Source organism: Hemicordylus capensis, chromosome 6, assembly GCF_027244095.1.
Source record: "Hemicordylus capensis ecotype Gifberg chromosome 6, rHemCap1.1.pri, whole genome shotgun sequence".
NCBI classification, from domain to species: domain Eukaryota; kingdom Metazoa; phylum Chordata; class Lepidosauria; order Squamata; family Cordylidae; genus Hemicordylus; species Hemicordylus capensis.
The window spans coordinates 100,719,288-100,747,212 of NC_069662.1; the positions used below are offsets into that span (position 1 = coordinate 100,719,288).

The 27,925-nt window shown below is 49.0% G+C and overlaps 1 protein-coding gene across 2 annotated transcripts in view; it reads right to left on the minus strand.

Moving 5' to 3' along the window:
- Positions 1–24,410, minus strand: part of LOC128330402 (prostatic acid phosphatase-like) — a 47,066-nt gene extending 22,656 nt beyond the window's left edge. The window contains exons 1-3 of one of the 2 annotated variants that reach the window (XM_053263229.1): positions 24,257–24,406; positions 5,735–5,834; positions 4,840–4,889 (exon numbers count right to left, since the gene is read on the minus strand). The gene's annotated coding sequence lies outside the window, so the exon portion shown is untranslated. Of the gene's footprint in view, positions 1–4,839; positions 4,890–5,734; positions 5,835–24,256 lie in introns of both variants that reach the window. The other variant, XM_053263231.1, reaches the window with a different exon arrangement.
- Between the last annotated feature and the right edge of the window lie 3,515 nt (positions 24,411–27,925).

The window sequence follows — 27,925 nt, forward strand, 5'->3', positions numbered from 1 at the left end:
CTGAATGGGGATTTGAACTCAGGTCTCCCCGGTCCTAGTCCAGCACTCTAACCACTACACCACACTGATATAACCTTGTAAATCAGTGCTGTTCATTCATAAAAAGGAAACAGAACTAGAGTAAAATATTTTCTTATTGCCAAGAGGTTATTGGAAAACCTTCTAGGGTATTAAAACTCAGATTGTGAGTGGGAAATTCTATGCACTGAACACTTATAAGCCCACTGTGTTTTCTGTATAAAACTGACCAGCAATATCTAGAATTTTGATTTAATTAAAAATAGTGTTTTTATACAGCTCTTCACATAGTACTTTGAGCTGGAAAACGTTATGCAGGTTCATAACAAATTATTCAGGTTCAGTAGATTCCCATTCAAATGTAATCAAGTGGAAATATCAGAACCCGTGAACCTACATAATAATGTTGTTGTATTTTATAAAGGGAATTTGGAAGTAACTTTATTGCAGATTTCATCTAAGTCCTATTTTACAGAAGGTGTTTTTCCTACCTGAAAGATCCTCATAGCAAAACAATGGGGCTATTCTCACGATCGGCAAAAATCGAGCTAGGAGAGCCTAGCCCGATTTTTGCCAATCGTGTAAACCACCGGGCTTGCAGGCGAGCCCGGTGGTTTACAAGCAGGTCACCCGCTTCTGTAGCCCTCTCCTTAGCCTGGGTTTGTGGAGCGAGCTCTCTGCAAACCCGGGCTATCTGATCGTGAGTAGCCACAGTGCGGCTCTGTGCCGTGGCTACTCGCAAGTAGACTCCCGGAGGGGAGGCAAAAAGCTGCCTCCCGGCTCTGGGGGTCTCCCCAGTATGCCCTGCGCACTCGCTCCCCAGCCCCTGCCAGATCCGTCATGGAGCCGGCAATTGTGTGGGTGGCCGATCCAGCCACCCAGGGCTCCCGCCGCGATCATCTGCAGGGAGAATGGGCTTAGCCTGCTCTCCCCGCAATAGCAGCAAAAGCGAGTCTCACTGATTGTGAGACCCGCCTCAATATCTTGTATTAAGTATACATCACAAGTGAAAATTTACATATTCCTCTTATGAAGATTTTCTCCATGTAGGAAAAACGTTATACGTGAAGTGGTTCTGATATACAATGCACAGTATATATTATAATTTTAAAGATCAGAAATTTCTGCAAGTTAATATATATAGTTGCATGTCTGATCTTTCTGACGAAAGATCAGAACAGATAGTGAACTGTAGAATTTTTAAACTTGCTAAGCCAGTTTAGGATAGAGAGACCTTATTGCTATAGAAGTACAGTGTTGCTCTGGCTTGCAGGTACGTATGCTGACACACATGTTTAGTATTGGGGTGTAAATTTAATATACAGTAGGTGGCAACATCTAGAGAAAGTGCAGCAAAAGAGTCCCATGGGAATAAATGGGATGTAACTTTACAGTCCAATCTTAATCATGTTTACTCTGCAGTAAGCCCCATAGATTTCAGTGTGTTGAATCCATCAGATCCATTTCAAAACTATTAGAACCAATGAGAGTTTGGTGATTGTTTCCACTCAGTGGCCACTCAGACCAGAATAGGATCATCCAGAATCTAAATCTCCTGATTGTTCTTCACATTCCTTTATTAAAAATCAAAGGCAGATGCTCCAATCCAGCAACAGAGATCGCACGTGTGAGCAGCTTCCATATGGATTACATGTGTGAGGAGAATCCAAAGTTAACAAAATAAGAGAATAGAACAAAAGATAATGCAAATATCAAAAGGCATCCTAATGGTAGCAAGGCAAAACACAAATATAATCTAAACTAGCTGATCCGGGCGCAGAGTATCTGCACCTCTAGTTTTCTTCTCGGCTTTCCTTTCACCCTTCTTGCCCATTGGCCACCGCTTTCCTCTCGCTCTCCTTGCCCGACGGCTGCTGCTTGGCCATTCTCCTAGCCAGCAGTTTCTTCCACCCCACCTGCCCATCCCTGTCACTCTCCGGCAGCTGCTCGTGAACTCTCGCGAGAGCTGCCACACATGGGATTAGCGATGGGTACGTTTAAGAGAAATATATAGATAGAGATATTTTTTGGAGCATTAACCACAAATGCTGAGCATATCTAGCAGAGGTGAACAGAAAAACAAAACAGTGGCTGACATCCAGAGTAATGAAGGGTGCACATCTTGAGCCCCTGCAGACATGCAGCACATGTTCCTGTGCTGCTCTGTGAAACTTCTAGCACATGTGCTCTTATGGAAGAGGGCTAGGAGTTTGGAGCACTCCCTGTACCCCCGGAACCGGTGTTCCCTGTAACAGGGATTCCCAGATGTTGTTGACTACCACTCCCATCACCCAAGAGATTTTCTTAATGAAAGGTGGGGTATAAATTTAACAATAAATAAATCACCTCCAACTGTGATGGGCTTTGGCTAGGAATTATGGGAGTCTTAGGCATCTGGGAATCCCTTTTACAGGTAGGAAAAGAGGAAGCTGCCATATACTGAGTCAGACCATTGGTCTATCTAACTCAGAATTGTCTTCACAGACTGGCAGTGGCTTCTCCAAGGTTGCAGGCAGGTGTCTCTCTCAGTCCTATCTTGGAGATGCCAGGGCTCTGCTCTTCCCAGAGCAGCTCCATCCCCTGAGGAGAATATCTTACACTTCAAGTCTCCCATTTATATGCAACCAGGGCAGACCCTGCTTAGCTAAGGGGACAAGTCATGCTTGCTACCACAAGACCAGCTCTCCTCTCCTGTAACACTGGAGAGCACTGTCCAGAACTGCTCTGTAAGATCAGAAAGAAGTTGCTGACTCTCAGCAACGCGTTCCGGATCTTACAGAGCAGTTCTAGAACACAAGGATTGCTCTGAACTCCTAGCCCTCTTCTGCAGTGACTGGTTTCCAGTCTTACAGAGCCATTCCAGAGTGTAGGGAGCACTATGAACTCCTAGCCCACTTCTGCAAGAACGTGCATGCGACGGGATATGGGGAATAGCTCGGGGCTAGAACTGTGTGTCCACAGGGGCTTGAAGCACACATGCTTTGTTAGGGAATCAGCCAGTAAAACCAAATGGCAGTCACTTTCTGTAGTTAGAGAAACAAGCACAAGCCTGATTCAAACCCTGAGAATACCAAAAATTGAGGGACACTATTGACAACTTCTCATTCTGCTTAAGTTTGTCATTGGGTCCCCCCGCCCACTACCACCACCTTGTTCCTGTTCTTTAACAGCAGGCTGAGGCACAGAAATAAAACAGCTTCCCCTTCTCATTTTATCTCCCTCACAATAAAACGTTTTATCTTCTAAACCTCTCATGTCAGGGTACTGCTAAAGGCACAGAAGCAGAGACAGTAAAAAAGTTGGTAACCCCAATTCTGCGGCCTTTGAATTGTGTTTGTTCCAGAATTGCTCCATTATCCTGCAAGAAGATGGAACCATAAAGAGAAGCAAATCTTTTGCCATCTGGCTACTTAAAAGAAATTTCCAAGGTTATATTACTCACAGGAGAAAGAGTAATACATAAAGAATAACTGCAACTTTTTCTCTTCAGTAAGATGAGGTCACTGTCAGCCATGAAAAGAAACTTTGTACTTACTGCAACCACAAACTTCAGCTCCTTTCCTATGGCACTTTGGAAAAGCACAACAAAAAAAAGGCTAAGGAAGGAAAAGCTCAAAGTATTGAAACGCTGCACCATCACTGACAGCAGTATGAAAAAGCTTTTTGGTGGAAGTAGCCCGCAAGTAAAAGGCTGTGCTTTAAAAAGAACAAATAAAGGGGTGGAGACTCATTCTGTAGATTTCATCTCAAAACTTTAATCTGATCTCTACTAATTATTTCTTGGTAATTTAGTTATGTACACAGGAGAGCTATCACACTCAGCTCAGTTGGATGAGCACACTTGTGCAGCACGACAGATGCCTGGAGGCAGTGTGCATAACTTTTCTTCAAAGCTATTCACTCAACATCATGCGGTGGTGGAACATAGGGGCTAAGGGCATACATTCTGAGCTAATAGTGGCTGCATTTGCACGTAAAGCGGAATCGGAGTTTTAGGGGGCAGAGGTTTCCTCACCGTGTCGTCCGAATGTGTACAACTCCAATTCCACATGCCGACTGGCCCTCAGTTTTACTTTTTAAACTCCAAATTGAGCCCTTGGGTTGGCACCACGCAGCCTGCGTGTTGTCTGAATTCAGAACCACAGACTGTGTTTGCTGTAGCTGGAGCTGAGGAAGGAAGTTCCTCCCTTCCTCTGGCTGTCATCGGCTGTGTGGGCTGACCTTCATACCAGAAGGAATCCTGAACAGCCACTTCCCCCTCCTCTCTGCAGTATCGCTGATTGCAGTTAGATTGCTCTCCATGATGTCTCCATGATGACCTTCATACCAGAAGGAATCCTGAACAGCCACTTCCCCCTCCTCTCTGTAGTCTCGCTGATTGCAGTTAGATTGCTCTCCATGATGTCTGAATTCGGACAGGAGAGTGGGGGGATGGGGGAGCGGAACTGTGGGTCCATTGGATCCATGGTTCCACGTTATGTGCGAATGCAGCCTGTGTCTCATTCAATCTCAGTTCAGCCATAAACTTAGTGGGTGACTTAGGGCATACCTCCATCTTTTAGGCAATCATCCCACTGATATTCACAATATGAAAAGAATAGTACTTGCCCATTTACAGGGTTATTGTAAGGAATATATCATATTTATGTAGTACTTTGAATACTAAGCATAGGAAAAGCATTATATACATACTAAATATTACTATCCTTGCTAGCTGATAGCCTATCATTATGACAGTGAACAATTATGAACTATCATAAAATAGTGAACTATCATTATGAACAATTAAGACATTGTTCTTATATGTTACATTATACTTACAAGTAATGTTGCTTAATGTAGGCATAAAGTGGCATGAAGTGGATTAATTTCTAAGAAAACATAAAGAAATTAAGAAACATCATTGACAGGTATTCATACAGGCTGACATCCATACCAGCACTGTGCTGGTGCAATGTGGCTGATTTCCAGACTAATGCTGAGCTGTCATGCACCTGACAATAGCTCTGTGCAACCCCAAGTTGGACTGGAAGACTTAAGGGGGTGATTGGATTTGCAGGCCTTATGCCTGATCTAGAGCATTGTCCTAGGGATGAGAGTGCCTTTGTTGATGAACCTCTTTTCCCAATTCTGATACTTAGCACATTTACTTGGTTGAAAGTATGTTCTTTTGAAACAAACAGGACGTTTAATTATTATATGTTGAGAACACAGTAAACAGATTTCCAAATGTGTCAATTATTGGTAAAGCATTACGGGTTAGATCCAGAGTTTAGATCCAGACTCCTCTGGATCTTATGGGTTAGATGCAGAGGAGCTGACTCCAGTGGAGGAAGCTTCTCTAGATACTACTACTACTACGGCAGAAATCCGTAGCTTGAGTTCATTGTTGGCCTTCAGGAGAACGCTTAAAACCTACATGTTTGCCCTGGCCTTCCATGGTTTTTAAACTGTTCTAAATGTTTTAATTGTTAATGGTTTTATACTGTTTTTAAATTGTTTCGTAATGATTGTTTTTAAAGAATTATTCAGGGGTTTTATTTTTGCTGCTGTGAACCACCCAGAGTCATTTGGATGGGGTGGTATATAACGTAATAAATAAATAAAAATACTACTAGGAATACTTATATACCATTTTTGAACAAAGTTTTCAAAGCAGTTTAAATAGAAGAATACCAAATACATAAACAAGAGAGAGACAACACAATATACTTACTTTGAAATATAAAGCACATCCATTGTAATTATTACTTCATAATAGAAAATACATCCAATGGGGGAAGTTCCTCTGGATCCAACTCTCTGTTTTGTTTTGCCTGTGGAAGGATTTTGTGTAACGTATAAATATGTATACCCATTCAACTTAGTTGATCTAATAAAAGATTTCACCTTCTTAACCTATTTTACTCATAGAATTTCTGAGCTTTTTTTTTTTTTAAAGAAATGATACCTCTTTTATCTTTTCACAATATTGTATGGCAAATAATTAATCTTAAAGAAAAGTTTTGCAAACATAAAAACATTACCCACCTCAACGTTTTCTGATTGCTTTTGCATCACTGAAGGAACTTCCAAAATGGTATAATTTATTTTTGTTCAGCCACTTTTGTGAGTAAATACAGTGTGTGTGTGTGTGTGTGTGTGTGTGTGTGTGTGTGTGTGAATTATGTAAGATTCAGCACAATACACTGTATCAATTTATTTTTTGGGGAAATGGCTTTCATTTTGTCTGCATCATTCTCAGGCTTGTTTCTAAGTGCTAATAGGGATGTGCATAAAACCGGTTCTCCCGGTTCGGTTCCGAACCGGGTCCGGACCGGACCGGGGAGGTTCGGTTTTGGTTTTGCCGGACCACCCCCCGGTCCGGTTCGGTTTCGAACTGGTTCGGATCCGAACCGAACCGGTTCGGATCACAAAAAGTGGCTGGTTTTGAAGGGGACATTGTGTTCTACCTGCCACCCAAATTTCAAGTCGATTGGACCTTCCTCTGATTTTTAACAAATTTTTTTTAAAAAAATTAATTCTTGCCCATAACTCACAATGTGGAGCCCTTAGGGGCAAAAAAGCTGGGGTGGGTGGTAGCCACCCATGGGTGTCCTCCACCCCAAAAATCCCAAGGCAATTGGTTGCTCCTAGTATTATTGGTGAATTTTTGAAGAAATTTTTTTTCCATTGGCTAGAATGGGGGTTTGGGGCTGCCCCAGACCCGCCTCTGTGGGGTGGCAGCACCCCCAAAGTGGGTCCGGGGCCATGGCAAAAATGCCCTCAGTCCCTCCCTGCAATCCCCGTAGAGATAGGAGTGATGGTTCTGTTGTTTTTATGAGGTGTTCTGAGTGTAGATTCTATGATAGCTAATGAGATTTCCAATGAGACACCATGAATCCACTCTCATTTGCTATCACAGAATCCACACTCACTCAGAACACCTCAGAAAAACAACAGAACCATCACTCCTATCTCTACGGGGATTGCTGGGAGGGACTGAGGGCATTTTTGCCATGGCCCCGGACCCACTTTGGCGGTGCTGCCACCCCACAGAGGCGAGTCTGGGGCAGCCCCAAACCCCCATTCTAGCCAATGGAAAAAAATTTTCTTCAAAAATTCACCAATAATACTAGGAGCAACCCAACAATTGCCACCCCATCTTTTTGGCCCCTCTCTCTGGGCGCCCTAACACGTAACACCTAGTCAGTCCATCTTAATGCTTACCTACTACCACCACTCCTATCCAAGCAAGTAAGAGGAGGACACTCAGAGAGACAACACCCACTCTCTGATCTAACAAAAAGGCCACTGCTGTGCTGCCTGCCAGCACAGCAGCAGCAGCGGAGCAGCACACTAAGCACAAGAGCAGCACACACAGAGAAGAAGCAGGAGGCGGAGCAGCAGAGCAGCAGACCTGCCGCTCTGCATGATGGGTGATGTGACGCCCAAAGAAACCACCGCCTCACTCAGTGCCTGCCACTGACTAGGCCCGACAGACAGAAGCCAGCCAACCTGCTCTGCTCTGCTCTGCTGCTCCCCATGGATGATGCACACACACCCTACATCTGCATCCAAATTACCAGACCAGACCAAGTGCGCAGAGTCAGCACAGGCCAGCAGCCACCAGCCCAGCAACAACAACAGCTACTACTGCTACCACCACAACCAGTGTTGCCGCTACAATAACATTCCCAGTCCAGTCACGCGTGCCACAGCCTGAGCCTAGCACACAGCCAACAGCTGCTGCCAGCCAGTGCCTGGCAAGCCCAGCCAACATGAGGAGGAGAGAGCTAAGTAGACGGCGCACGCACATCACCAACCCATCACGACGGCGCAACTGCAAGGGGAGAGGGCACAATTACAGGCAGGAGGAGGAGGAGGAGGAGGAGGCGAGGCAATCCTAGCACAGATTTGAAAGTTTAAAATCCACCAGGACATCTTCTAGAATCTAGACTTCTGTTTTTTCTACCACCAGCTGTAGTGTCTAGTTAGTCAGTGTGCTGTGCAGCTGAGCTGAGCTGAGCTGCGTGTGAGGAAGGGTGATTGTAGCTAGTTCTTTAGTTTCAGCAGACTGAGCATTGAGCATGGGCAGTGGCCTTGGGAAGCAACACAATTACACGACACTCACCTGCTGCTGCTGGTTCTAGAAGTTGCCTCTTCTCGTCTTTTCACCTCTTCGTGTGTGTGTGTGTGTGTGTGTGTGTGTGTGTGCAGTGAGTGCATGCCTTTTGCCTTGCTGGAAAGAAATGCTTCTCTGGTCCACCACCACATATCTGCTCAAGGACACAGAGGCCCAAGGCAGAGGTGGTGGCACCAGTGTGAGTGCATGTGTGCTGGTGGTGTTTGCCACCACAGGTGTTTTGTGTGTGTATGTGTGCGCTGCTAGCTAGGAGGGGGGAGGGAGGCAGGGAGGGAGGCAGGGAGGCAGGGGGGAGGAAAGGGGAGGGGGAGAGGGATGTAGAGGGGATTGAAGGGGGGAGGGTCCGGCTCAGAGTTGGTCAGCCACATATTTGTGCACACACGTGCTCACGTGTGTGCTTCGGTGGGAGAGACCAGACTCTCATCATCTGCCAGACCGGGGTTGGGGGCAGGTGAGGTGGTGGTGGGCTGGAAGGGAGGGAGGATGGAAGGTGGTGAAGAGGAAGGGGAGAGGATGAGAGGGGAAGGATGGAGGGAGGCATGGGGGGGGGAGGAAAAAAAAACATGTAGACAGACACACACCACACTACACACAGAAAGCATCCACACACAGAGACAGTGCTAGGCATCCATTCACACAGACAGACAGACAGACACACACACAACAGGAAGAGACAGACTGAGCCTGCACCACACACACACACACACACACACACACACAGACCCAATTCCCCCCCTGCACAGTTATCAATCAATATGTTGTGTTGGCAGCCAGTTCATTGCTATTCTGATGGTTTTGGGTTTTTTGCCATCAGCCAACATCAACAGTGACCACAATCAAGATGAACATAAGATGATAATAATTCATTCGTTTCATTTGAAAAAATCACCCAATCATTTTCTCCATGTAAACCAAGCCCCCCACACATGATTTCTGGTAACATTTTCAATAAAATCAATTCATTTGGCATTCATCATTTTGTTCTCCCTTTGTCACCTTTTTTTCTTTCTTTTGCATAATTTTGAGGCTTGATTTTGACATGGGGTTTTTAAAGAAAAAATTATTTACATGTTTATTTACATACAGTATTTACATATCTACACTGCATTTTAGAACGTATACCCGCCGCTGCCGCTAAGTCTAGTACTCCGTGGGCTGTGCTACTTTGGGGGTGTGTGCCGTGCCCACGCCAGGTCCCCAAATGCTGACAGGTGGATAGATAAAGGGCCTGTGCTGGTCAGCATTGGGTTTCTTTTTAGGTGGGCGTGGGCATTGTAAACATCTGGCCAGTCGCAGCACTACAACTACTACTACAACTGCATCTCTGTGTGGGCACACTACACGCTGCGACTGGCTGGCACGGCTCAGCATCTGTCACGTCAGCTCAGCTAGAGGTGGAAGGGGGGAGGGTAGGGATAAGCACAGAGGTCGAGCCAGGCAGGTGACCAACCATGGGGCAACCCACGGTAATCACTCGCCCGGCTCAAACTCCAGCTTGGGGTAGCCCAACAGGGGGAGGTTCACCTTAAGGAAGACCAGCTGCTCCACCAGACCAGGGTCCAAGCGGGAGCGAGAGGGTGTCACCACGTCCCCGGCACGTGAAAACACCCGCTCGCTCTGGACACTGGTTGGGGGGCAGGAGAGGAGGCGCACAGCCACCACCGCCAGGTCCGGCCAGACTTGGCGGCGGCTCGCCCAGAACTGTGCGCAGTCCACGCCGTCTCCCTCCACAGGCTCCTCCAAGTACTGCGCAACGCATTGCTCAGCACTGGAGGGGGGCCTGGCAGGTCGAGCCTCCCGCATACCAGGCATGGCGCCATAGCAGAACCGCTGAAACCACTGGGCGGATCTCGAGTCGGTAGCAAATGGCTGCTGCGATGGCGCCGCCTGGGATGCCGCGCTGCTGGACTGGGAAGAGGGAGGGGAAGGGGAAGCTGACACCGCCTGGCCGCCCATGCTGCTGCTGGGTGCGGGTTGGGCCGCGAGGGCTGCCCCCGCACCACCACCAACACCCTGGTCTCTGCGGGCCCTAGCGGCCTCCTCCTCCCTAACCTTCTCGACCAGGATGCCCTTCCACCTGGGCAACTCGTCGGCACTCACGGCATTGCCCTTGAGGGCTGGGTGACAGAGACAAGCGAGGACATACTCCTCCCTGTCTCCCAGCACATCAACGAGCCGCTTGTCAACCCCAGACCTCAGCCTCCCAGCCAGAGCACGACCCTCTGGCGTGGTCAGAGAGATATGGAGTCCACCCATTCAGCTTCTCGAGACCAACAGCTGTGGGCAGCGCCTGGCTCAAGGGAGTGGTGTCGCCACACAAGCCCTTCGTGGCAAGCTGGAAGGGCTCGAGTGCCGACACCGCCTCGGACATCTGCTTCCACTCTGCGTTCGAGAAGTTGCAGACATCCAAGGACTCGTCCCTCGCCAGGGTGACAAGGGCTCTCTCCGGCTCCAACAGGCGCTGGAACAGGAGGAAGGTGGAGTTCCACCGCGTCTCCACATCCGTAGGGATGAGATGGCGAGGAAGGCCAAGGTCATCCTGCTTCTGGCGAAGCAGTCTCCTGGACTTCTCGCTGCGGTGGAAGTGGGCGGCCAGCTTGCGGGACTTATCCACAAGCGTGGCCGTGGCAGCAACAGCAGCTGGGATGGGGCGGGCCCCCTTCTCCTGGGACGCCTTCAGCTCCTTAAGGCCAAGGGCGTCCCTGACGGTCAGATGGAGCGTGTGTGCCATACACCGTATGTTCACACAGTCCATGACTGTCTCGACAGCGGCGGTAACGTTGGCTCCATTGTCGGTGACAATGAAGCCGCGGGAGAGGTGTGGACACCCGCCAATCCACTCCTCTATCTGGCGGTCAAGTACGGCCGCCACCTCCTCCGCGGTGTGCCTCGTGTCCATTGTCTCCACATGCAGGACGGCCCACCTGTGCCGTAGTGCAGCGGGAGCCGCGCCGGACCCGGAAGCATCGCCCGCGGAGGTCCCCTCACTCTCCGGTCCCCACCAGTGGGCAGTGAGGGCCAGGAAAGAAGCGTGCATCCCACTGACACTGGTCCAGAGGTCGGTCGTGAAATGCATGCTTGTCCCGGCCGGAGCTGCACGCAGCTCGGCCGACACGAGCTCCCTGCACCGGCGGTACAGGGAGGGGACCACGTTCCGGCTGAACGTGGTCCTTGAGGGGATGACGTATTCGGGAGCCAGGTATTGGAGAATCCGGCGGAAGCCGTTGTTCTCGACCACCTGAAACGGCTGGTCATCGGTGGAAATCATCTCCCCTATGAGGCGGGTGAGGTGATGATGGTCCACGCGAACAATACGCTGGCTGCCCGAGGACTGCGTCCACCGCTGGACGGGCAGTGTAGCCTGCCTGCTGGCTGGCACACTGCCGCTGCCCGCCCTAGTGGCAGATGCACAAGGCGCACTAGCGCTGCCAGCCTGTCCCCTGAGACCTGGGTGGTGACGCTCTAGGTGTCTCCACATAGGCGTCGTACCCAGGTGCGCAGGGTCCCTTCCACGGCTGACAAGCATCCTGCAGTGGACACAGCGGGCGTGGAATGGGTCATCTTGAGGGACCTCAAAATGCACCCATGCACCACTGCCCTTGGCCTCCTGCGCCCTGGGCGCCGTCCTAGGCCGTTTCTCGCAGGGTGGCTGCAGTCCTAGAGGGGGGGCGGCCGCCGCTGCCTGCCCACTGCTGCCACCCAACCCGCCCCTTCCGCCCTCCACAGCGGAGGAAGGGCCCGGCTCAACTGGCATCGGAGAGGCAGGCCTCTCCTCCACCACCTCGCCAGACCGCTCCCCACCAGAGTGTCGGGCTTCACGAGGGGGGGCCCCACTGAGCGGCGAAAGGATAGGGGGAAGGGGCCCCAGAGGGAGGGAGAACCTGGCTGCATCGCTGCCAGCCGCACGGTCCTCACCGCCCTCTACCTGCTCTTCCAACTCCACAGTCTCCTCCACCTCAACAACTGGCGGTAGCTCAGCAGCACCTGGTGCCGCCGGCGAGGAGGGACCCGCCACAGCCCTAACGGTGCCTCTGCCTCTGCCGCGATTGGCGGCAGCAGGCGTGGGGAACTGAATCCTGCGCACCAAAGATGGGGCCGGAGCAAAGAATTCTCCAATGGGGAGAACTGGGGTGTCCTCAGGCTCCCCGCGTCCTCTCCCTCCCCGTGCCGCAGGCGCACCCCGCACCTGGCCTCTCCCACCTCTGCCTGCCAGCCTTGAGCGAGCCCTGCCCGCCACACGGCGCTCAGACATGCTGCTAGGTCAGAAGGAGGGAGACTTTAGGAGGAAGGCCAGACAGGGTCAAAAAAATAATTTGGAGGGGCTTAGGGGCCAAAAAAAAGGCAGCTGATTTGGAGGCGGCGGGGGGGAAGTTTGTTTTAAAAAAAGGAAGCCAATTGGGGGGAAAGGAAGACTTTTTGATATGGGGGGGGGAGCCAATCGAAGTGAGGGGGAGGGTGTCCTTTTTGAATTTGGGAGTCAACCACCAAGCCAATTGGGGATATGGGTCTGGGAGGGTGTTTTTTTTTCAAAAATAGGGGGTTAAAGGGTGGAACCCCGGTGTGGGAGGGTGGCACGGGCAGTTGGGTGGAGTAGTTGTGGTGTGGGTGGCAAGTTTTTAGCTTTTTTTGGGGGGGAGAGTGGATGGGGGGAGGGCACAGCACCTACCGGGGGTGGGGGAGGGATGCAGTCAACGCTTGGGAACCTGCAGATCAAAGGAGGAAACCCTTATTTAGTGAACTGGAACACAAAGTGTGGGTTCTGGGGGGTGGTTCTCAAGTAATGCTCCTGTGGGGGGAGCATCAAACTCAATGCAGCCTATTTAGTGACTCTAAATTGCACACAACCAAAACCAGAACCCAGTCACACCAACACAGAGGTTGAACCCACCCACTCTGTGACTCTGCCTGCCCAATGCCATGGCAAGCAAGCAGCAGCAAACACTTGATGGCAGCCTCATGGAGTGAACATCATGATCATCATCATACGTGTGTATTGGCCCAGCATGTAGTGGCAGCATCAGAGCCCAGACAGGACCCCACTCAGACTGCCCCAGAGGCAAGGAAGCACTCTGGCATGGCATGGGCCCAGCATGTAGTGGCAGCATCGCATCAGAACCCTGGACCCCACTCAGACTGCCCCAGAGGCAAGGAAGCACTCTGGAAGGCACCTGTTCAAAAACCACCTGCAAGACGCATGCAATGCAACGCAACACACAGCAGCAATTTCTTTATTGGGCATGGGCATGAAGACACAAGTTACAACAGTACATCTCCTCTCCAAGGTTCCCTCCCTCCTCCCCACACCCAAATGCATTTCAGAATAGGGGTGTCCCTATTTAAAACCGCCAGCTAGGGAGAGAAAGGGGCAACAAAAGGTGCACAATCGCACACGCACTAACCCCTCTTCTTCCCGTCCTTCTCCTGCTGCTCACTGCTGGTCACGGATTCGCCGCCGCCAGCCAGCCACCCTGGGCTGGGACACAGCAGGGCGGCCGCACGAGGCACACAGGCAACCGGGGTAGTTCAACAACGATGGAGGGGCAGAAGTGAGGAGACAACACTATTTGTGTCGCTCAACTCACCCCCAAGCAGAGACAAAATCAACCAAAAACTATAAAAGGAAAAAAAAAAAACCGATGGCAGCCGCCAGGTGGGTAGGCTACTCTGTGCGGCTGCAGCTGTGGGAGAGGAGGTGGAAAGTGAAGGGGAGCAGAGAGAGAAAAGACTAAGAGAGAGAGAAAAGAGAGGGGGGGCAGGGACAAAGAGAAAGAGAGGAGAGAGAGAGAAAAGAAAGAGAGAGAGAGGAGAAAGAGAGATGATAGAGAGAAAGAGGAGAGAGGAGAAGCGCAGCGCAGCAGGGAGGGGGGATTCAGGTGTGGGGGGAGGACACAGCAGTAGCAGCGGTCCAAAGAGGTGGGGGGAGCAGAGAGGGTGTGTGTGGTTGGGGGCTAGTGTGTGGCAGGGGGCCTGGGGTAAGTGGAGAGAGTCAGGGGCAAGGAGAAAAAGAGGTGGGGTGGGGGGAGCAGAGAGGGTGTGTGTGGTTGGGGGCTAGTGTGTGGCAGGGGGCCTGGGGTAAGTGGAGAGAGTCAGGGGCAAGGAGAAAAAAGAGGTGGGGTGGGGGGAGCAGAGAGGGTGTGTGTGGTTGGGGGCTAGTGTGTGGCAGGGGGCCTGGGGTAAGTGGAGAGAGTCAGGGGCAAGGAGAAAAAGAGGTGGGGTGGGGGGAGCAGAGAGGGTGTGTGTGGTTGGGGGCTAGTGTGTGGCAGGGGGCCTGGGGTAAGTGGAGAGAGTCAGGGGCAAGGAGAAAAAAGAGGTGGGGTGGGGGGAGCAGAGAGGGTGTGTGTGGTTGGGGGCTAGTGTGTGGCAGGGGGCCTGGGGTAAGTGGAGAGAGTCAGGGGCAAGGAGAAAAAGAGGTGGGGTGGGGGGAGCAGAGAGGGTGTGTGTGGTTGGGGGCTAGTGTGTGGTAGGGGGCCTGGGGTAAGTGGAGAGAGTCAGGGGCAAGGAGAAAAAGAGGTGGGGTGGGGGGAGCAGAGAGGGTGTGTGTGGTTGGGGGCTAGTGTGTGGCAGGGGGCCTGGGGTAAGTGGAGAGAGTCAGGGGCAAGGAGAAAAAGAGGTGGGGTGGGGGGAGCAGAGAGGGTGTGTGTGGTTGGGGGCTAGTGTGTGGCAGAGGGGTGTTGGGGGAAGGGGAGGGGGCAACAACAAACAGCAAAGGAGAAACTGGAACAACTCGGGCAGCAGCAGCGATTAGGCTGGATGGGGTGGTTGGGGGAGGAGCTGGGCCTGGGCTAGGGTCTGGGAGGAGGGAGGGTGGGGGGGGCAGGTGGGGGGGGAGGAGGAGGAGGAGGGTAGCAAAATATATAAAGCAATATATATCAAGAGAACACAAGCCAGAAGTTTAAAAAAAAAATGAAAAGAAAGACTCTAACCAGCAGAAAAAACTTGGGGGTGGGGGGGTGGGGAGGGGGAACCAAACACAGACTCTGAGGGGGGCCACTAAGTGAACAGAGACAATGAAACCACAATTGCTGCAAATTAATAATAGCAAATGAATAAGTGGAACTGCAAGCAAAGAAAACTGGACTCTGTTTGGCAGCAGCAAACTTGGGAGAAGGCTGGATGGGGTGGGGTTGGGGTGGGGTGTGGTTGGACTTGGAGGGGCAAGTTGGGAGCAGGGAACCAAAACTGATTATATGGGACAACAAGAAACAACAACAGAATCCTCTGGGGGTGGGGGGGAGGGATTCAGGGAACCAACTCGCAGGGCAGCAGCAGTCAGCAGAAACAAACAAAATGGTACAATTTAAGCAAAACCAGCAAGCAATATATAAATGAAACCAATGCAATGCAATGTGAAAATCAAAAAGTTGGACAAAAACAAGGCAGGACAAAGAGCAATAATTAATGGAAGAAGTTTTAAAGCAATGAGGATGCAGTGGGTGGGAGTGGGGGAGGGGGAGGGTAGGCCCAAAGGATGAGAAGGGAAAGGGGGGGAGGGGGGGAGAAAAGCAGACAGACAAGGAACAGGGAAAATTGGGGGAAATTAAGAAGAAAGTAAAGTGAAGTAACACACAGTATACAGACAAGAGACAGACAGAGAGAGGAGACACACAGAGAGTCACAAAGGGCTGGTGGACAAAGGATTAGAGCACACACAGAGAGACACAGGACACAGTCAGGGAGGACTCACAGAGACACCAGAGCAGCCAGCAAAGGGCAAGCAGGTCTCAGAGATGATCCCACAACTGCAGCCAAGAGAAGTTTCCAGAGAAGAGGCTTGGGTTTATATAGGTTTGAAATTCCCTCCTTTGGGAGCCCCCACCTTTGCACTCCCCCCACGGCCAACAGGGTGCCAGCTCTCAACAGTGCAACAGCCAAGCAGCCTACCAGACCAAAGGACTCATTCTGGCCAATCAAGGATCAATAGCGCAGCCAATACAATGCCTGGAAATAGCATCACAAAATGGATGCAAGGAGGAGCAAAAGTTTTGGGAAGGAGACACAAAATGGAGGACACACTTGGAACTTTAAAGAGACACTCAGAGACTCAATTTCATTCCCGAACCGGTTCGGGAAACCCGAGCCGGTTCGGTACTGAACCGGCTCGAATTCGGTCCGGCTCGGTCCTGGAAGGGCCCGATTCGGTCCGGGATCGAGCCGCCGGATCCGGACCGGTTTGGGACAAACCGGTCCGGATCCGGACCGAACCGCACATCCCTAAGTGCTAATCACATAAGCAGGAGCAGAGGGAGGCAGGTGGCAGCCTGTGTTCAGCTACCACTATGGCCCTCTGGCCCCGCCCCCATGTCTGATGTCAGACTCAGTGGGCCAGCTAGCCACACCCCCACATCTGATGTCCGGCACAGGAGTGTGTTCTCCCTCCCAAACGGGGCTGCACGGACCCATTTGGAAAGGAGATCGGCCCGCTCTGCTTTGGGCAGCGAAGGCCAGAGCGACTCTCCCTGCCTTTAAAAGGCTCCTGATCGGGTTCGGCCCCTGATTGGGTGCTGCCCGGGTTCTTTGAACCTGTTGGCCCAACGGTGGCGCCGCCCCTGATGATGATGATAAAATTTAATAAGCACTGTATTGGTTATACCCCACAAAGACTGCGTGCCCCACATTGATCAGATTGAAGAAGTGTTGACTGTAAGGAATTGTTTGCGAATCTCTATATCTATATCTATATCTATATCTATATCTATATCTATATCTATATCTATATCTATATCTATATCTATATCTATATCTATATCTATATCTATATCTATACTTGCTTAAAAACATTCTGGGAAACTTTGATAAAATAAATACTTAAACTTGGCTTCTTCAGAAGAATTACTTTAAGAGTAACTCCTATTGTTATCTTGCCAGACACTTCATTCACAAGAACAGGAACAATACTTCTATACTGTGCCAAATTCTTCTGATTCCTCCTGGATTATGAACAGAGAAAAATGAATATTCAGTGGTCCACAGTGCCCAGGGGAATCACTGGTCAGTCTTCTGATTTTTTCATTCCCCTTTCCGGGCTACTACAATTGTATGTAATGGCAGCTAGGGCTGTGCACAGAACTGGCAGGTGCTGGTTTGACAGTGGGGGGGATGGTTTTAAGGGCAGGGGAGGATGCACTTACTAGGGATGTGCAAAACGTTTCGGGCACAGAACGATCTGTGCCCGAAACAGCAAATTTCAGGTGATTTGGGGCCGAACCGAATCACCCACGAAAAGATCCGCGAAATTTCGGGCACGAGCTGAATCACCCAAATTTCAGGCCCAAAAATTCTGGTGATTCGGACCTCCATTTTGTTGCCTTCTTTCCCCCCCTCCGTTTTGAGCTATGACATCTATTTGAATTCCCCACCTTTTTGCATCCCATTGACTTCAATGCAAAAAGGTTGGATGTGACGTCTGCTCGAATTTTGGGTGCCAGGGGCAAAATAGTGGGGTGGGGTGGTAGTGCCTAATGGGTGGAGGTTACCCCCCAATTGCAGAGGGATTGGGCAAAGGGCTGATTTTTGGTGAATTTCTGAAGTTTTAGTGTCTTTGGGGCAGATAGGGGCATAATGTTGGATCTGTGCCAAAAGGGTGGGGTGGGGTGGTAGTGCCTAATGGGTGGAGGCTACCACCCCAATTGCAGAGTGATTGGGCAGAGGGCTGATTTTTGGTGAATTTCTGAAGTTTATGCATCTTTAAGGTTTTCCCTGTGAAGGGTGTATCGCTTCACGTCGGGGGAAAAGGGGTGTCCTAGAGTGGGGTGGAGTTGGTGGTAGTGCTGGGTTGGGGCAAGGAAGCTACCTGAATTTTTTCAAAGGATTTGGGCAGAGGGCTGATTTTTGGTTAATTGTTGAAGTTTTTGCATCTTTAAGGTTTTTCCTCATAAGAAGTTATAATGGAGCTTTCATCAGCCCCATAAGTGCACTTAGGGGGTGCTGGGGTGGCCCAGAGCGAGTGGTGGTGTAGTGCACATAGGGTGCCAACCACCCCCATGGGTTCTGTTGTTTCAGAGGTTTTCTGAGTGTGGATTCTGTGATAGCAAATGAGATTTTCAATGAGACACCATGAATCCACTCTAATTTGCTATCATAGAATCCACACTCAGAAAACCTCTGAAACAACAGAACCCTGTACCCCCATGGGTTAGAAACCCTAACCCTAACCTTAAAGACGTGTAAACTTCAGAAATTCACCATCATCATACTTTATTTACGGTCTTTGACCAAAAAAGAAATAAAAATCTTTACATAATTAAAAGGAAAAATATTAATAGAAAGTCAGTTACACATAAATGGCTAGCAGCTTTTGATTAATAATAATTACACGTAAAAATAAAATAACGGCATTGGTAAGGCGTAAGTGTATGGGCATAATTTAAAATTAACAGTAAGGAACCCAAAGTTGTATTCTATTCTTTTGAAGTTCTTAATCTGGTGACCACATAACAAAATTTAGCCACAACGTATGAAATAGTTGCATCATTATCTGCTAACAAATATGCAACAACAAGATCCTCAGGTTGTTCCCTCATATCATTTATAACAGTGGGCTGATTAATTGAGATCTCAAGTTTTGATATACTGAGCACTTCAAAAGTATGTGGGCCATGGTTTCAATTGCCTCTCCACAGGGGCATTTCCGTTCTTCATATAATAGCTTCAAATACCTCCCATACAGCAGTGCAGATGGGAAAGCATTGAACCTAGCCCTGGAGAAGGCCCATCTAAATTTACTCAAAGTGATCGTAAATAAATACATTGCTGGAACAAGATCTGTCTTAGCATATACTTGTTTATAAAAAGATGGTAAACAAGACTTCTCTTCCTTGATGTCTATATCGACCAATCTCTGTCGTACTAGACTGCGGGCTGTGTTCTCACCGCTCTCTAATAATAGAGTGGGTGAGAGGCCGCATTGGCAAAGTTTATCTATTGTTTTGTTAGACCAAGATGCCCGAGGCTCAGCCCCAAGAAGCTTTGAAATTAGCCCTGACAGATGCAGATGAAGTTTAAGCCAATAAAATATCCTTAGGAGCCAAGCCCTGGTTTCCAATTTCAGTATGCCTGCCTCCATGCGTATCACCGAATTGGAAACGCAGTTGGGTACACCAAATATAGTTCTTAAGAAACTGGTTTGAATTTTTTCCAAATCTTTAAAGTTGGTGTACGGTCCCAATTGTGTCCCGTAAAGGAGTTGGGGAATCACTTTGGCCTTATAAAGTTTAATGGCAGCAGGAAGGTAGTTCCCTCCTTGGGACCAGAAGAATTTCAGAATGGCTATAATACTGCGTTTGGCCGTATCAACTACCGATCTAATATGGCCCGTTTTATAGCCGTTGAATTGAAACACTACCCCAAGGTATTTGATTTGCTTTACTTGGGCTACATTGTGATCTTCAATTGACCAGTTAAAATTCTGATGTTTAGAACTAAAGCGAAGAATTTTTGTCTTAGAATAATTTAGTACTAATTGTTCCTTCTTGCAATGGCTTACTAAAACACCCAAAGCTCTTTTTAAACCTATTCTAGTTTGTGATAGAATTACAGCATCATCGGCATACATGAGTATAGGGAGATGTTTGTCTGCCAGTTTAGGTGCATGTATGTCCGAACCTTGCAGCTGCTGGATTAAACTGTTCACATAAAAGTTGAATAGGAAGGGAGCTAAGATGCAAATTCACCAAAAATCAGCCCTCTGCCCAATCCCTCTGCAATTGGGGTGGTAACCTCCACCCATTAGGCACTACCACCCCACCCCACTCTTTTGACCCAGATCACACGTTATGCCCCATATCTGCCCCAAAGACACTAAAACTTCAAAAATTCACCAAAAATCAGCCCTTTGACCAATCCCCCTGAAATTTGGGTGGTAGCCTCCACCCATTGGGCACTACCACCCCACCCCACTATTTTGCCCCTGGGACCCGCTTTTTTGCCCCAAATCAATTTGGATAAATTTGGGTCCAGACCGAATCGGGGGGTTATTCGGGAGGGCCATATTCGGCCACAGAACAGAACGGGGGTGTTTCGTCTCAGGTCCTTGCCGAAACACCGAAAATCCAAATTGCACACCCCTAGCACTTACCCCCCCCCCATGTTTCCCCCACCGGTGCATGATTCCCTAAAAGCCTCTCAAGGCGGCAGTGTACCTCTCTGCTGCCCTGTTCCAACGTTGACCGGATGTAACCAGAAGTAGTAGCTGTGACTGCGGGCATCACACACATGCACATTGCACTTGTGCTTATGCGCGTTGGATGAGGGCATGCGTGACGCACACAGTCACAGCTACTACTTCTAGTTACATCTGGTTAACGTTGGAATGGGATGGCAGGGAGGTACACTGCCACTCCAACGGGCTTTTAGGGAATCGTGTGCCAGTGGGGAAAACAAGGCGGCGGGGGGAGTGCATCCTCCCTCGTCCTTAAAGCCATCCCCTGCTGTCGTCAAACTTTCAAGCTGGCCAGGGTTTGAACCGTTTCGAAGGCCCGTAAAAGGGCCTCCGAACCGGTTCGTGCACATCCCTAATGGCAGCTACCAAACAATCTCTTAGTTGAAATCAGGGATTCAGATCCATTGATTCTGTGCACTTTTCTGATTGATGATACATGTGCTGCCTCCTATGAACATGTTTTGATTCTACATTGTCAATAGGTGGTTTGCTTTCATTGTTGTCTGTATGTAAGAAAGTCACTGGGGGTCACCCTATTCCTCCACCAGCTGTCAGGGAGAGGGGTCAGACTGCTCCTCACCAGGAGTTTCTAGGTCCAAGTCACTCCCATCTCTCCAGACCTCCTTATCCCTTATCATCCAAACCTTAAATAAAGCCCTAAAATCAGGGCAATCCCAACCACCCTCTCCTGACTCCGCACTCTGCAGCTGCCTGCATCCTCCCTCCTTCAGCTGTTGCCTGTCTTGCGAGCTGTTGAGGCCCTGCCTTCTCTTCTTCGGCAACCAGGTGCCAGGCGGCAACCTGCTGAGCCATGCTGGCCCATCCATGGTCTGTGGGTTCCTGGGTGTCCTGATTCTCCCTGGCAACCGTGTAAGTTCTCAGCTGGCTTTGCCTGTACCCAGGAGCTGTACTGCCTCCCTCTTCTCAACCCCATGGCCAGGTGAGTACTCAGGGGCCCCCCGCAGCTGGTGGGAAGCCCCGACAGTTACTCATGAGTACTCCCACTGAAATTAACATTTGTCCCATTAATTTCAATAAAACTGCTTATGAGTAACTTAACTAGATGTAAGCTAGTGATTTAAACAGCTCATCTCATAATTGTAACATTTAAATTTGTACGTGTGTCTATATACATAAAAACATAAATTTAAGTGTTACATATAAGTAGCCTTCTCCCTAAGTTAATTTAGGTAGTCAGGCTACTACAGTCACTGGCTCACACCTACGCTACCTTACTTTTAAGCAGTCTTATTAAAATTAACGGGACAAGTTTACTTGTCCCATTAATTTCAATGGGAGTACTCAGTGATAATTTTCTGAAGCCTGCCAGTCAGGCTTAGGGGAGGGTTATTCTGAGCTTCAGCATGTAGCCAGCCCATCAGGAGCAGAGAACACCCTTCTCCCTCCCCTTCTGCAGCAGACACATCTCTGAGGACATATAGGCTTCAAATAGGACAGCTGCAGTATAGAGAGGCAGAAGGGCTCTGAATAACCCCTGGGAACCCGTCAAGTACCCCTATGGGCAGTAATACCCCCTGCTGGGAACCCCTGGTCTGGTCTATGCTGCTCCTCTCTTTCCATGGAAGCTGTTAAGAATGTATTGCTTATTTTAAGATATTCCATGTGGACATAGATTCTCATGGGCATTCATAGTATCTGTGTACGAATCAGAGGTGCACCTAGGTAATTTTGGAGCCTTGGACCTAAAAGCCTTTGGAGTGCCACCCAACCCCACCTCCACTGCAAGTTAAGCATCATTTTTTTAACATGTTGGTTCTTGAAGGCACAAACCACACTACCCAAAACAGACTAAAGAGGATTGGGGGGGCCCCAGGGGGTGTGGAGTCCCTGGGCCTCGGCCCTGAAGTCCAGGGGTAAGAGCGCCTGTGGTACGAATAAGTGGGCAAGACTAATCACAAAGTTCCATAACATGGTCAGTCAACAGAGACTTTTATACAGTACAATGTCATCAGCTCTCTAGTTGTATGTTGTGTTCATAAAAAGAGAACGCTACAAAGTTTAGGTACATGAAGTGCAACAGCAGACAGTCAACACACCATTAGTTACACAAACCTTAGCAAAACATTGACCATTTCAATGTTGGGAGTCCAAAGTTCCATTGGATATGGGCACTGATTGCCTGGGGCATAGGCATCCACCCAGAGGTGTAACTAGGGAAAACGGCGCCCGGGGCAAGCACTGAAATTGCGCCCCCCCCGCTGCCCCCTTAGCTAAGCAGGGTCCACCCTGGTTTGCATTTGAATGGGAGACTAGAAGTGTGAGCACTGGAAGATATTCCCCTCAGGAGATGGAGCCACTCTGGGAAGAGCATCTAGGTCCAAAGTTCCCTCCATGGCAGCATCTCCAAGATAGGGCTGCAAGAGACTCCTGCCTGCAACCTTGGAGAAGCTGCTGCCAGACTGGGTAGACAATACTGAGCTAGATAGACCAAAGGTCTGACTCAGTATATGGCAGCTTCCTATGTTCCTAAATACTACTGCAGCACACACACAAGACACCTGTCCCATCCTGACACTCAGCCACCTTCCATAATCAAGATCCTACACACACACACACACACACACACACACACACACACACACACCTGCCTGCTCCTAGATTTACAAGGAATACAAGCCACACCTAATGGCACAGCAGGGAAGTAACTTGCCTAGGGAGCAAAAGGTTGCAGGTTCGAATGGAAACACCTATATCGGGCAGCAGTGATATATGAAGATGCTGAAAGGCAACATTTCATACTACGTGGAAGGAGGCAATGGTAAACCGCTCCTGTATTCTACCAAAGAAAACCACAGGGTTCTGTGGGTGCCAGGAGTCAAAACCAACTTGATAGCACAACAAGCCACGCCAGGGCTACCAACTTTCCAAGAAGCCTCTGTAGCTGGTTGGGAGTGGAGGCAGAGATAATGCAGTACTCATCACAGGAACTATACAATAGGTATTCAATAGCTATATCAAAAAGATACACATACATAAAAGGTACAAAGGTACTGCAGTAAGGTCAGCCACACTACTGGGAGTTCAATTTGGCTTTTCACTATTTTCTTTCCAATTTACTGGCTGACACACTACAGAAACTTGAAAACTCATTTTGAGCAGAGACCATCACAGTCACGAGACAGAAAAAATGGACCTATGGCAATGACAGCAGTACAGTGCACATTCTGTACTCTGGAAAGCTCTCGTTTGAACACAGCTTGAATTAATTTCCCAGCTTGTCTGTTTCAGAGGGCCACACTAGATACAATGATGGCAAACCTGTGTCTCGCACAACTGGGGTGCAACCAGTGCACTATAAGTGCTTGGGGCAGGGGAGAGATTTTAGAGTACAGCATAGGCAGGCAAATGAACACTTTTCCAACCCGTATTCTCACCTAAAGTGTTTCTCTCCAGCTACTTTTCTCTCACTGGGAGTCCATGAGGTTATCCCTTCCAAGAGAAAAACTACTGGAGAGAAGTTGGGAGTGGGGGAAGTATGGGAGAGGAAAGGGTTCCGTTTCTTCCACTCCTTCAACTCTTTAAATCTCGTACTCTAGCCCCCTTTGCTCTACAGGGAACCAGAACAACCTGGGTTGGATTAAGCCATATCACCCTCACACTATCATAGATGCAAGGCTTAAGGTGCCATTGGGGAGGCCCTGGAGGCAAGCAGGAAAGCTCTTTGCCTTCATTGCCCTAGGGACAAATAGCAGGTTCACTCACAGTCACTCCCTTGCAATCATCTCTTTAGATCTATATGCACACACTGTGCAGAAGCTGCAAAGGAAAGTAGGTGCTGCAACCAATTAAACCACTAAGACGAGGGAAAAGCACACACAGAGAAACCTCAATCAAGATAGCAAAAGAACCTGTCCTTTAATGACAATGCAGCTTGCCTCACCAACCCAAGGTCTGAATCCAAATTCCCTGTTCCTTAGCCAAACGCCACAACTTACCCAAACTCTGAGGCAACAGCAGCACTCTCGGGCAGAGGGATGCAGAGCCTCGCCCAGCCCCGCCCCCAGCCTGGCCCGCACCACCGGACTTGTAAGGGCTCCTGGGAGTTGTAGTTCGCGGCGGGAAAGCAGGTTTGGGAAGAAAAACTGTTTTAATCGGGCTTCGCTGCAATTGCAAGCCTGCTCCTTCCTCTCTCTCTTCTCTTCCGGAGCAGAAGGCCTCCGTGCTCGCTCAAGCCGCGTGAGCTGTCTGCAATAATCAGATCGCGCCGCCGCTTCCCGGGGCTGGGGCGGCGAGGCGAGCGGCGTGTCCTGCCTTTCCCCCTCCTCCTTCCTTCCCTTCCTCCTGCAGGATGGCGCGCTCCCCCCGCCGTTTGCGGAGGGAGGGAGAGGAGGAAGGAAGAGAGGCGGGCTCCTTCGGCTCTGTCCAGAGCAGCGGCAGCAGCAGAGGGGAGGAGGAGGGGAGGAGGAAGAGGGCTCGCTTTGGAGAGGAAGAGAAATGAAGGAGCCCAGCAGGAAGCCCAACAGAGTTTGCCTGAAAGAGCGGGCGGCAGAGTTCTAAAGGCAAAGGCAGCAGGCGGCACCAGGAGTTTGCATGCAGCCCTTGCCCTTCCCTGGCTTTGCATTGCATTGCAAAATAGCAGTGGTGGCGGCGGCAGCAGCGGAAGCGGAGCAAGCCCCGCTCGCTGGCTGGCGCGCAGGGTGCACACCGACGCCCTGCCCTGCCCAATGCCAGCGGAGAATGGAGATGAGCAATGGAGGGGGGGGGACGCGCCGGGACCGGGACAGGGTGGGAGGGGGACTGCTCCTTGTGGACTGCTGCACACACACACACACACACACACACACAATCACAATAAAATAAAATAAAAATTTCGGCAAAGGCAGGGGATCGGCGGGGCACTTTTTGGCGCCCCCACGTGACCAAACAAGGTGGCGCCCGGGGGCATGTGCCCCCCCTGCCCCCTATCATTATGCCCCTGCATCCACCACAGATTGGCTCAGGCCTTTTTAGTTAATACAAAGCTATTAAGGGCTGGAAGGTAGGAGCTGAATTTTCCGGTGTTTGAGGGTGTTTGAGGGTGATGGAAGGTGTGATCTGCCAGGAGTCTAAGAACAGGCCATATTGCCATTTTCAGTGCTATTCCAATGTAGTCAAATAGGTAAAAAGAAAACCTGTGCAACTGAGTTCTTGTGTATGGATACTAAAAGGGGAGTTTGCCCTCACAACTTTATTTATTTCTTCCTCTTGGGCAGAAACTGTTACCTACATTAGAAATAGGGCATTAGTGATGTGAAACTGTTACCTCCATTAGAAATAGGTGGTTAGTGATGTGCACATAAGACCCTGGGCCTAAGGCCCATCCAGTCCAGCATCCTCTTTTACACTGTGTTCCACCAGATGCCTCTGAAGCCCACAAGCAAGAGGTGAGGGCATGCCCTATCTCTTGCTGTTGCTCCCCTACAACTGGTATTTAGAGACAGCTTGCCTCTTTATGAACACATCTCCAGCCTCTGAGGCCAGAGATGACCTATAGCCACCAGACTTGTAGCCATTGATAATCCTGTCCTCCGTGAATTTGTCTAAGCTATAATAAAAATATGTGAAGACTGGGCAAGTTGACTTTTGTCAAGTTCAGGATTTCAAGGCAATTAGGAAAGCCCACAGAAGGTAACCTGCATAGACTGAATGATAGAAGTCTTAACACATGGCAAGTCCTGTCATCATGTCACAAGTGGTTGCAAGAGATTCAGCATTTTGCTTGCAAGGTCTACAAGGAAGGTTCAGAGTTCCTCAGATGGAAGGAGTAGTTGCATGGGAATCAATGGCCCAGAGTAAATACCAAAAATTAAGCTTGCACAGCATGGCCACTCAATGAGAATGACAGTACAATATAGCACCATTACCTAAACAGCATGAACATACTGCCCTCATTGGAAAGTGATTACTTATAGAGATTAGGTGCATGATACTGCAACAGGCACAAGCAGTACAATATTGGTTATACTGAGTTCTTTGCAGAACACTGAACACAGTCATTGTCAAGCTGAGTGCCAGTCATTTAGTTTAGCTATGGGCGCTCGCTGACCCCATTCCAGCTAGAGACCACATATGTGAAGAAGCAGGTTTCTGTACACCATTTTCCGTGCAGATCTCGCCATAGTATTCAAATAATTCCCTCCCTTCATTTCACCCCTGCCAGATTTAACCATCCATATCTTCAATTTCCAAAATATTTTCTCTTCTGCCCCCAAAGTGTCTTTTCTCTCCACCCAAAACATTTAGGTGAGGAATTGCTCATCAAATTCTCTCTTGGTCTGCACCCCTGCTGTGCACAGATTCCTAACGGGATGAGGAATCTGCACACCACCAGACCTAGCTGTTCGGCAGCCAGAAAGGTTTGGAATGAATATTACATAGACAGCCCCACAGAGGAGCAAGTGTCCCCTCTGACAAGTAGCTTGTCTCCCACCTGCCCCCAGTGTTGGATGCCTATAGTGTCTTGAAGGAAAGATGCATTCCACCTACTCAGTGTGTTTTTCTTTATTATCACCAATCACAACACATAAAGAGCATCAATATATGGAAAGACCAGTTCCTCAAGGGTTCACTTCTGTTTGTGATGGGAGGGTTAATGTGAAATATACCACCATTATCTCTCTCAAATGTCTGATGTATGGGACAAACCTTGCCATCACCACTCCTGAATTGCACATGCCCTTTCTATGCCCCCCCGCCAATACTTTTTTCTGGTACTGCCACTGGATGTTTGGGGATGTATTTTGGTTTTTATATCTATGTATATATCATTGGCTTGCTAACTGCTGAATTATATTTACAAACATTCGCTTGTACACATGCATTTTAGCTATATGCTTCTAGCTTCGACATTTTTATAATTTTGAATGCTCAATATAATAATTTTTTTTTTAAAGTAAGACCGTGTTGGAGAATAAATTGATTAGCTAGGTGTTCCAGGTGTCTAGCATTAATTGGCCTTATAGAATCCAAAGCCCAATTTAAACAATGCTTTCTTTAAACTATAGCACATATAGTTAACAATATGGGCTAGCTTGTGGCAGATAATTCTGTCTTTGGGATTAATCCATTATACCTCTGAGTGCTATTTGGCCAAAGATCATGGTATGATGAAAATTACTTTTAGGGTTTACATCACTGCAGTATAACAGTATAACAAGGTGTACTGAACGCTCTCTTTTCTTTGATGGCTTGTTTCTTTTCAGTTAGGCATCTTCATGGTTTCTTTATTTTCCAGTTTTTTCCTTTTCTTACAAGTTCCACACAGATATAGGAGACATAAATATGTGGTCAGCCTTCTTTGGAACATTTTCCTGTAGAAACAAGACAATATTGGAGGTTGAAAGAAATCTCTGTGTTGTCACACTCTGTTAATCTTTCTGATTTTATAGGCTTTGGGATCTCTCTATAGTGAAATATTGATCCATATGAACTGCTGAGGTGGTACCCCACAACCCAGAAAGGTCATATTAAAGGCACTGAGACAGCTTTGCAATGGGTCAAGTGTGGATTGGCATCAATCCAGGTATGAGAAATGCAGAAGGCAGCTTCTACTATGTGTATCCCCCTACAGTGGCGGCTGGTACAGGCGCCACTGGTGAGGTGGCAGAGGCGCCTTTAAGTGTAAA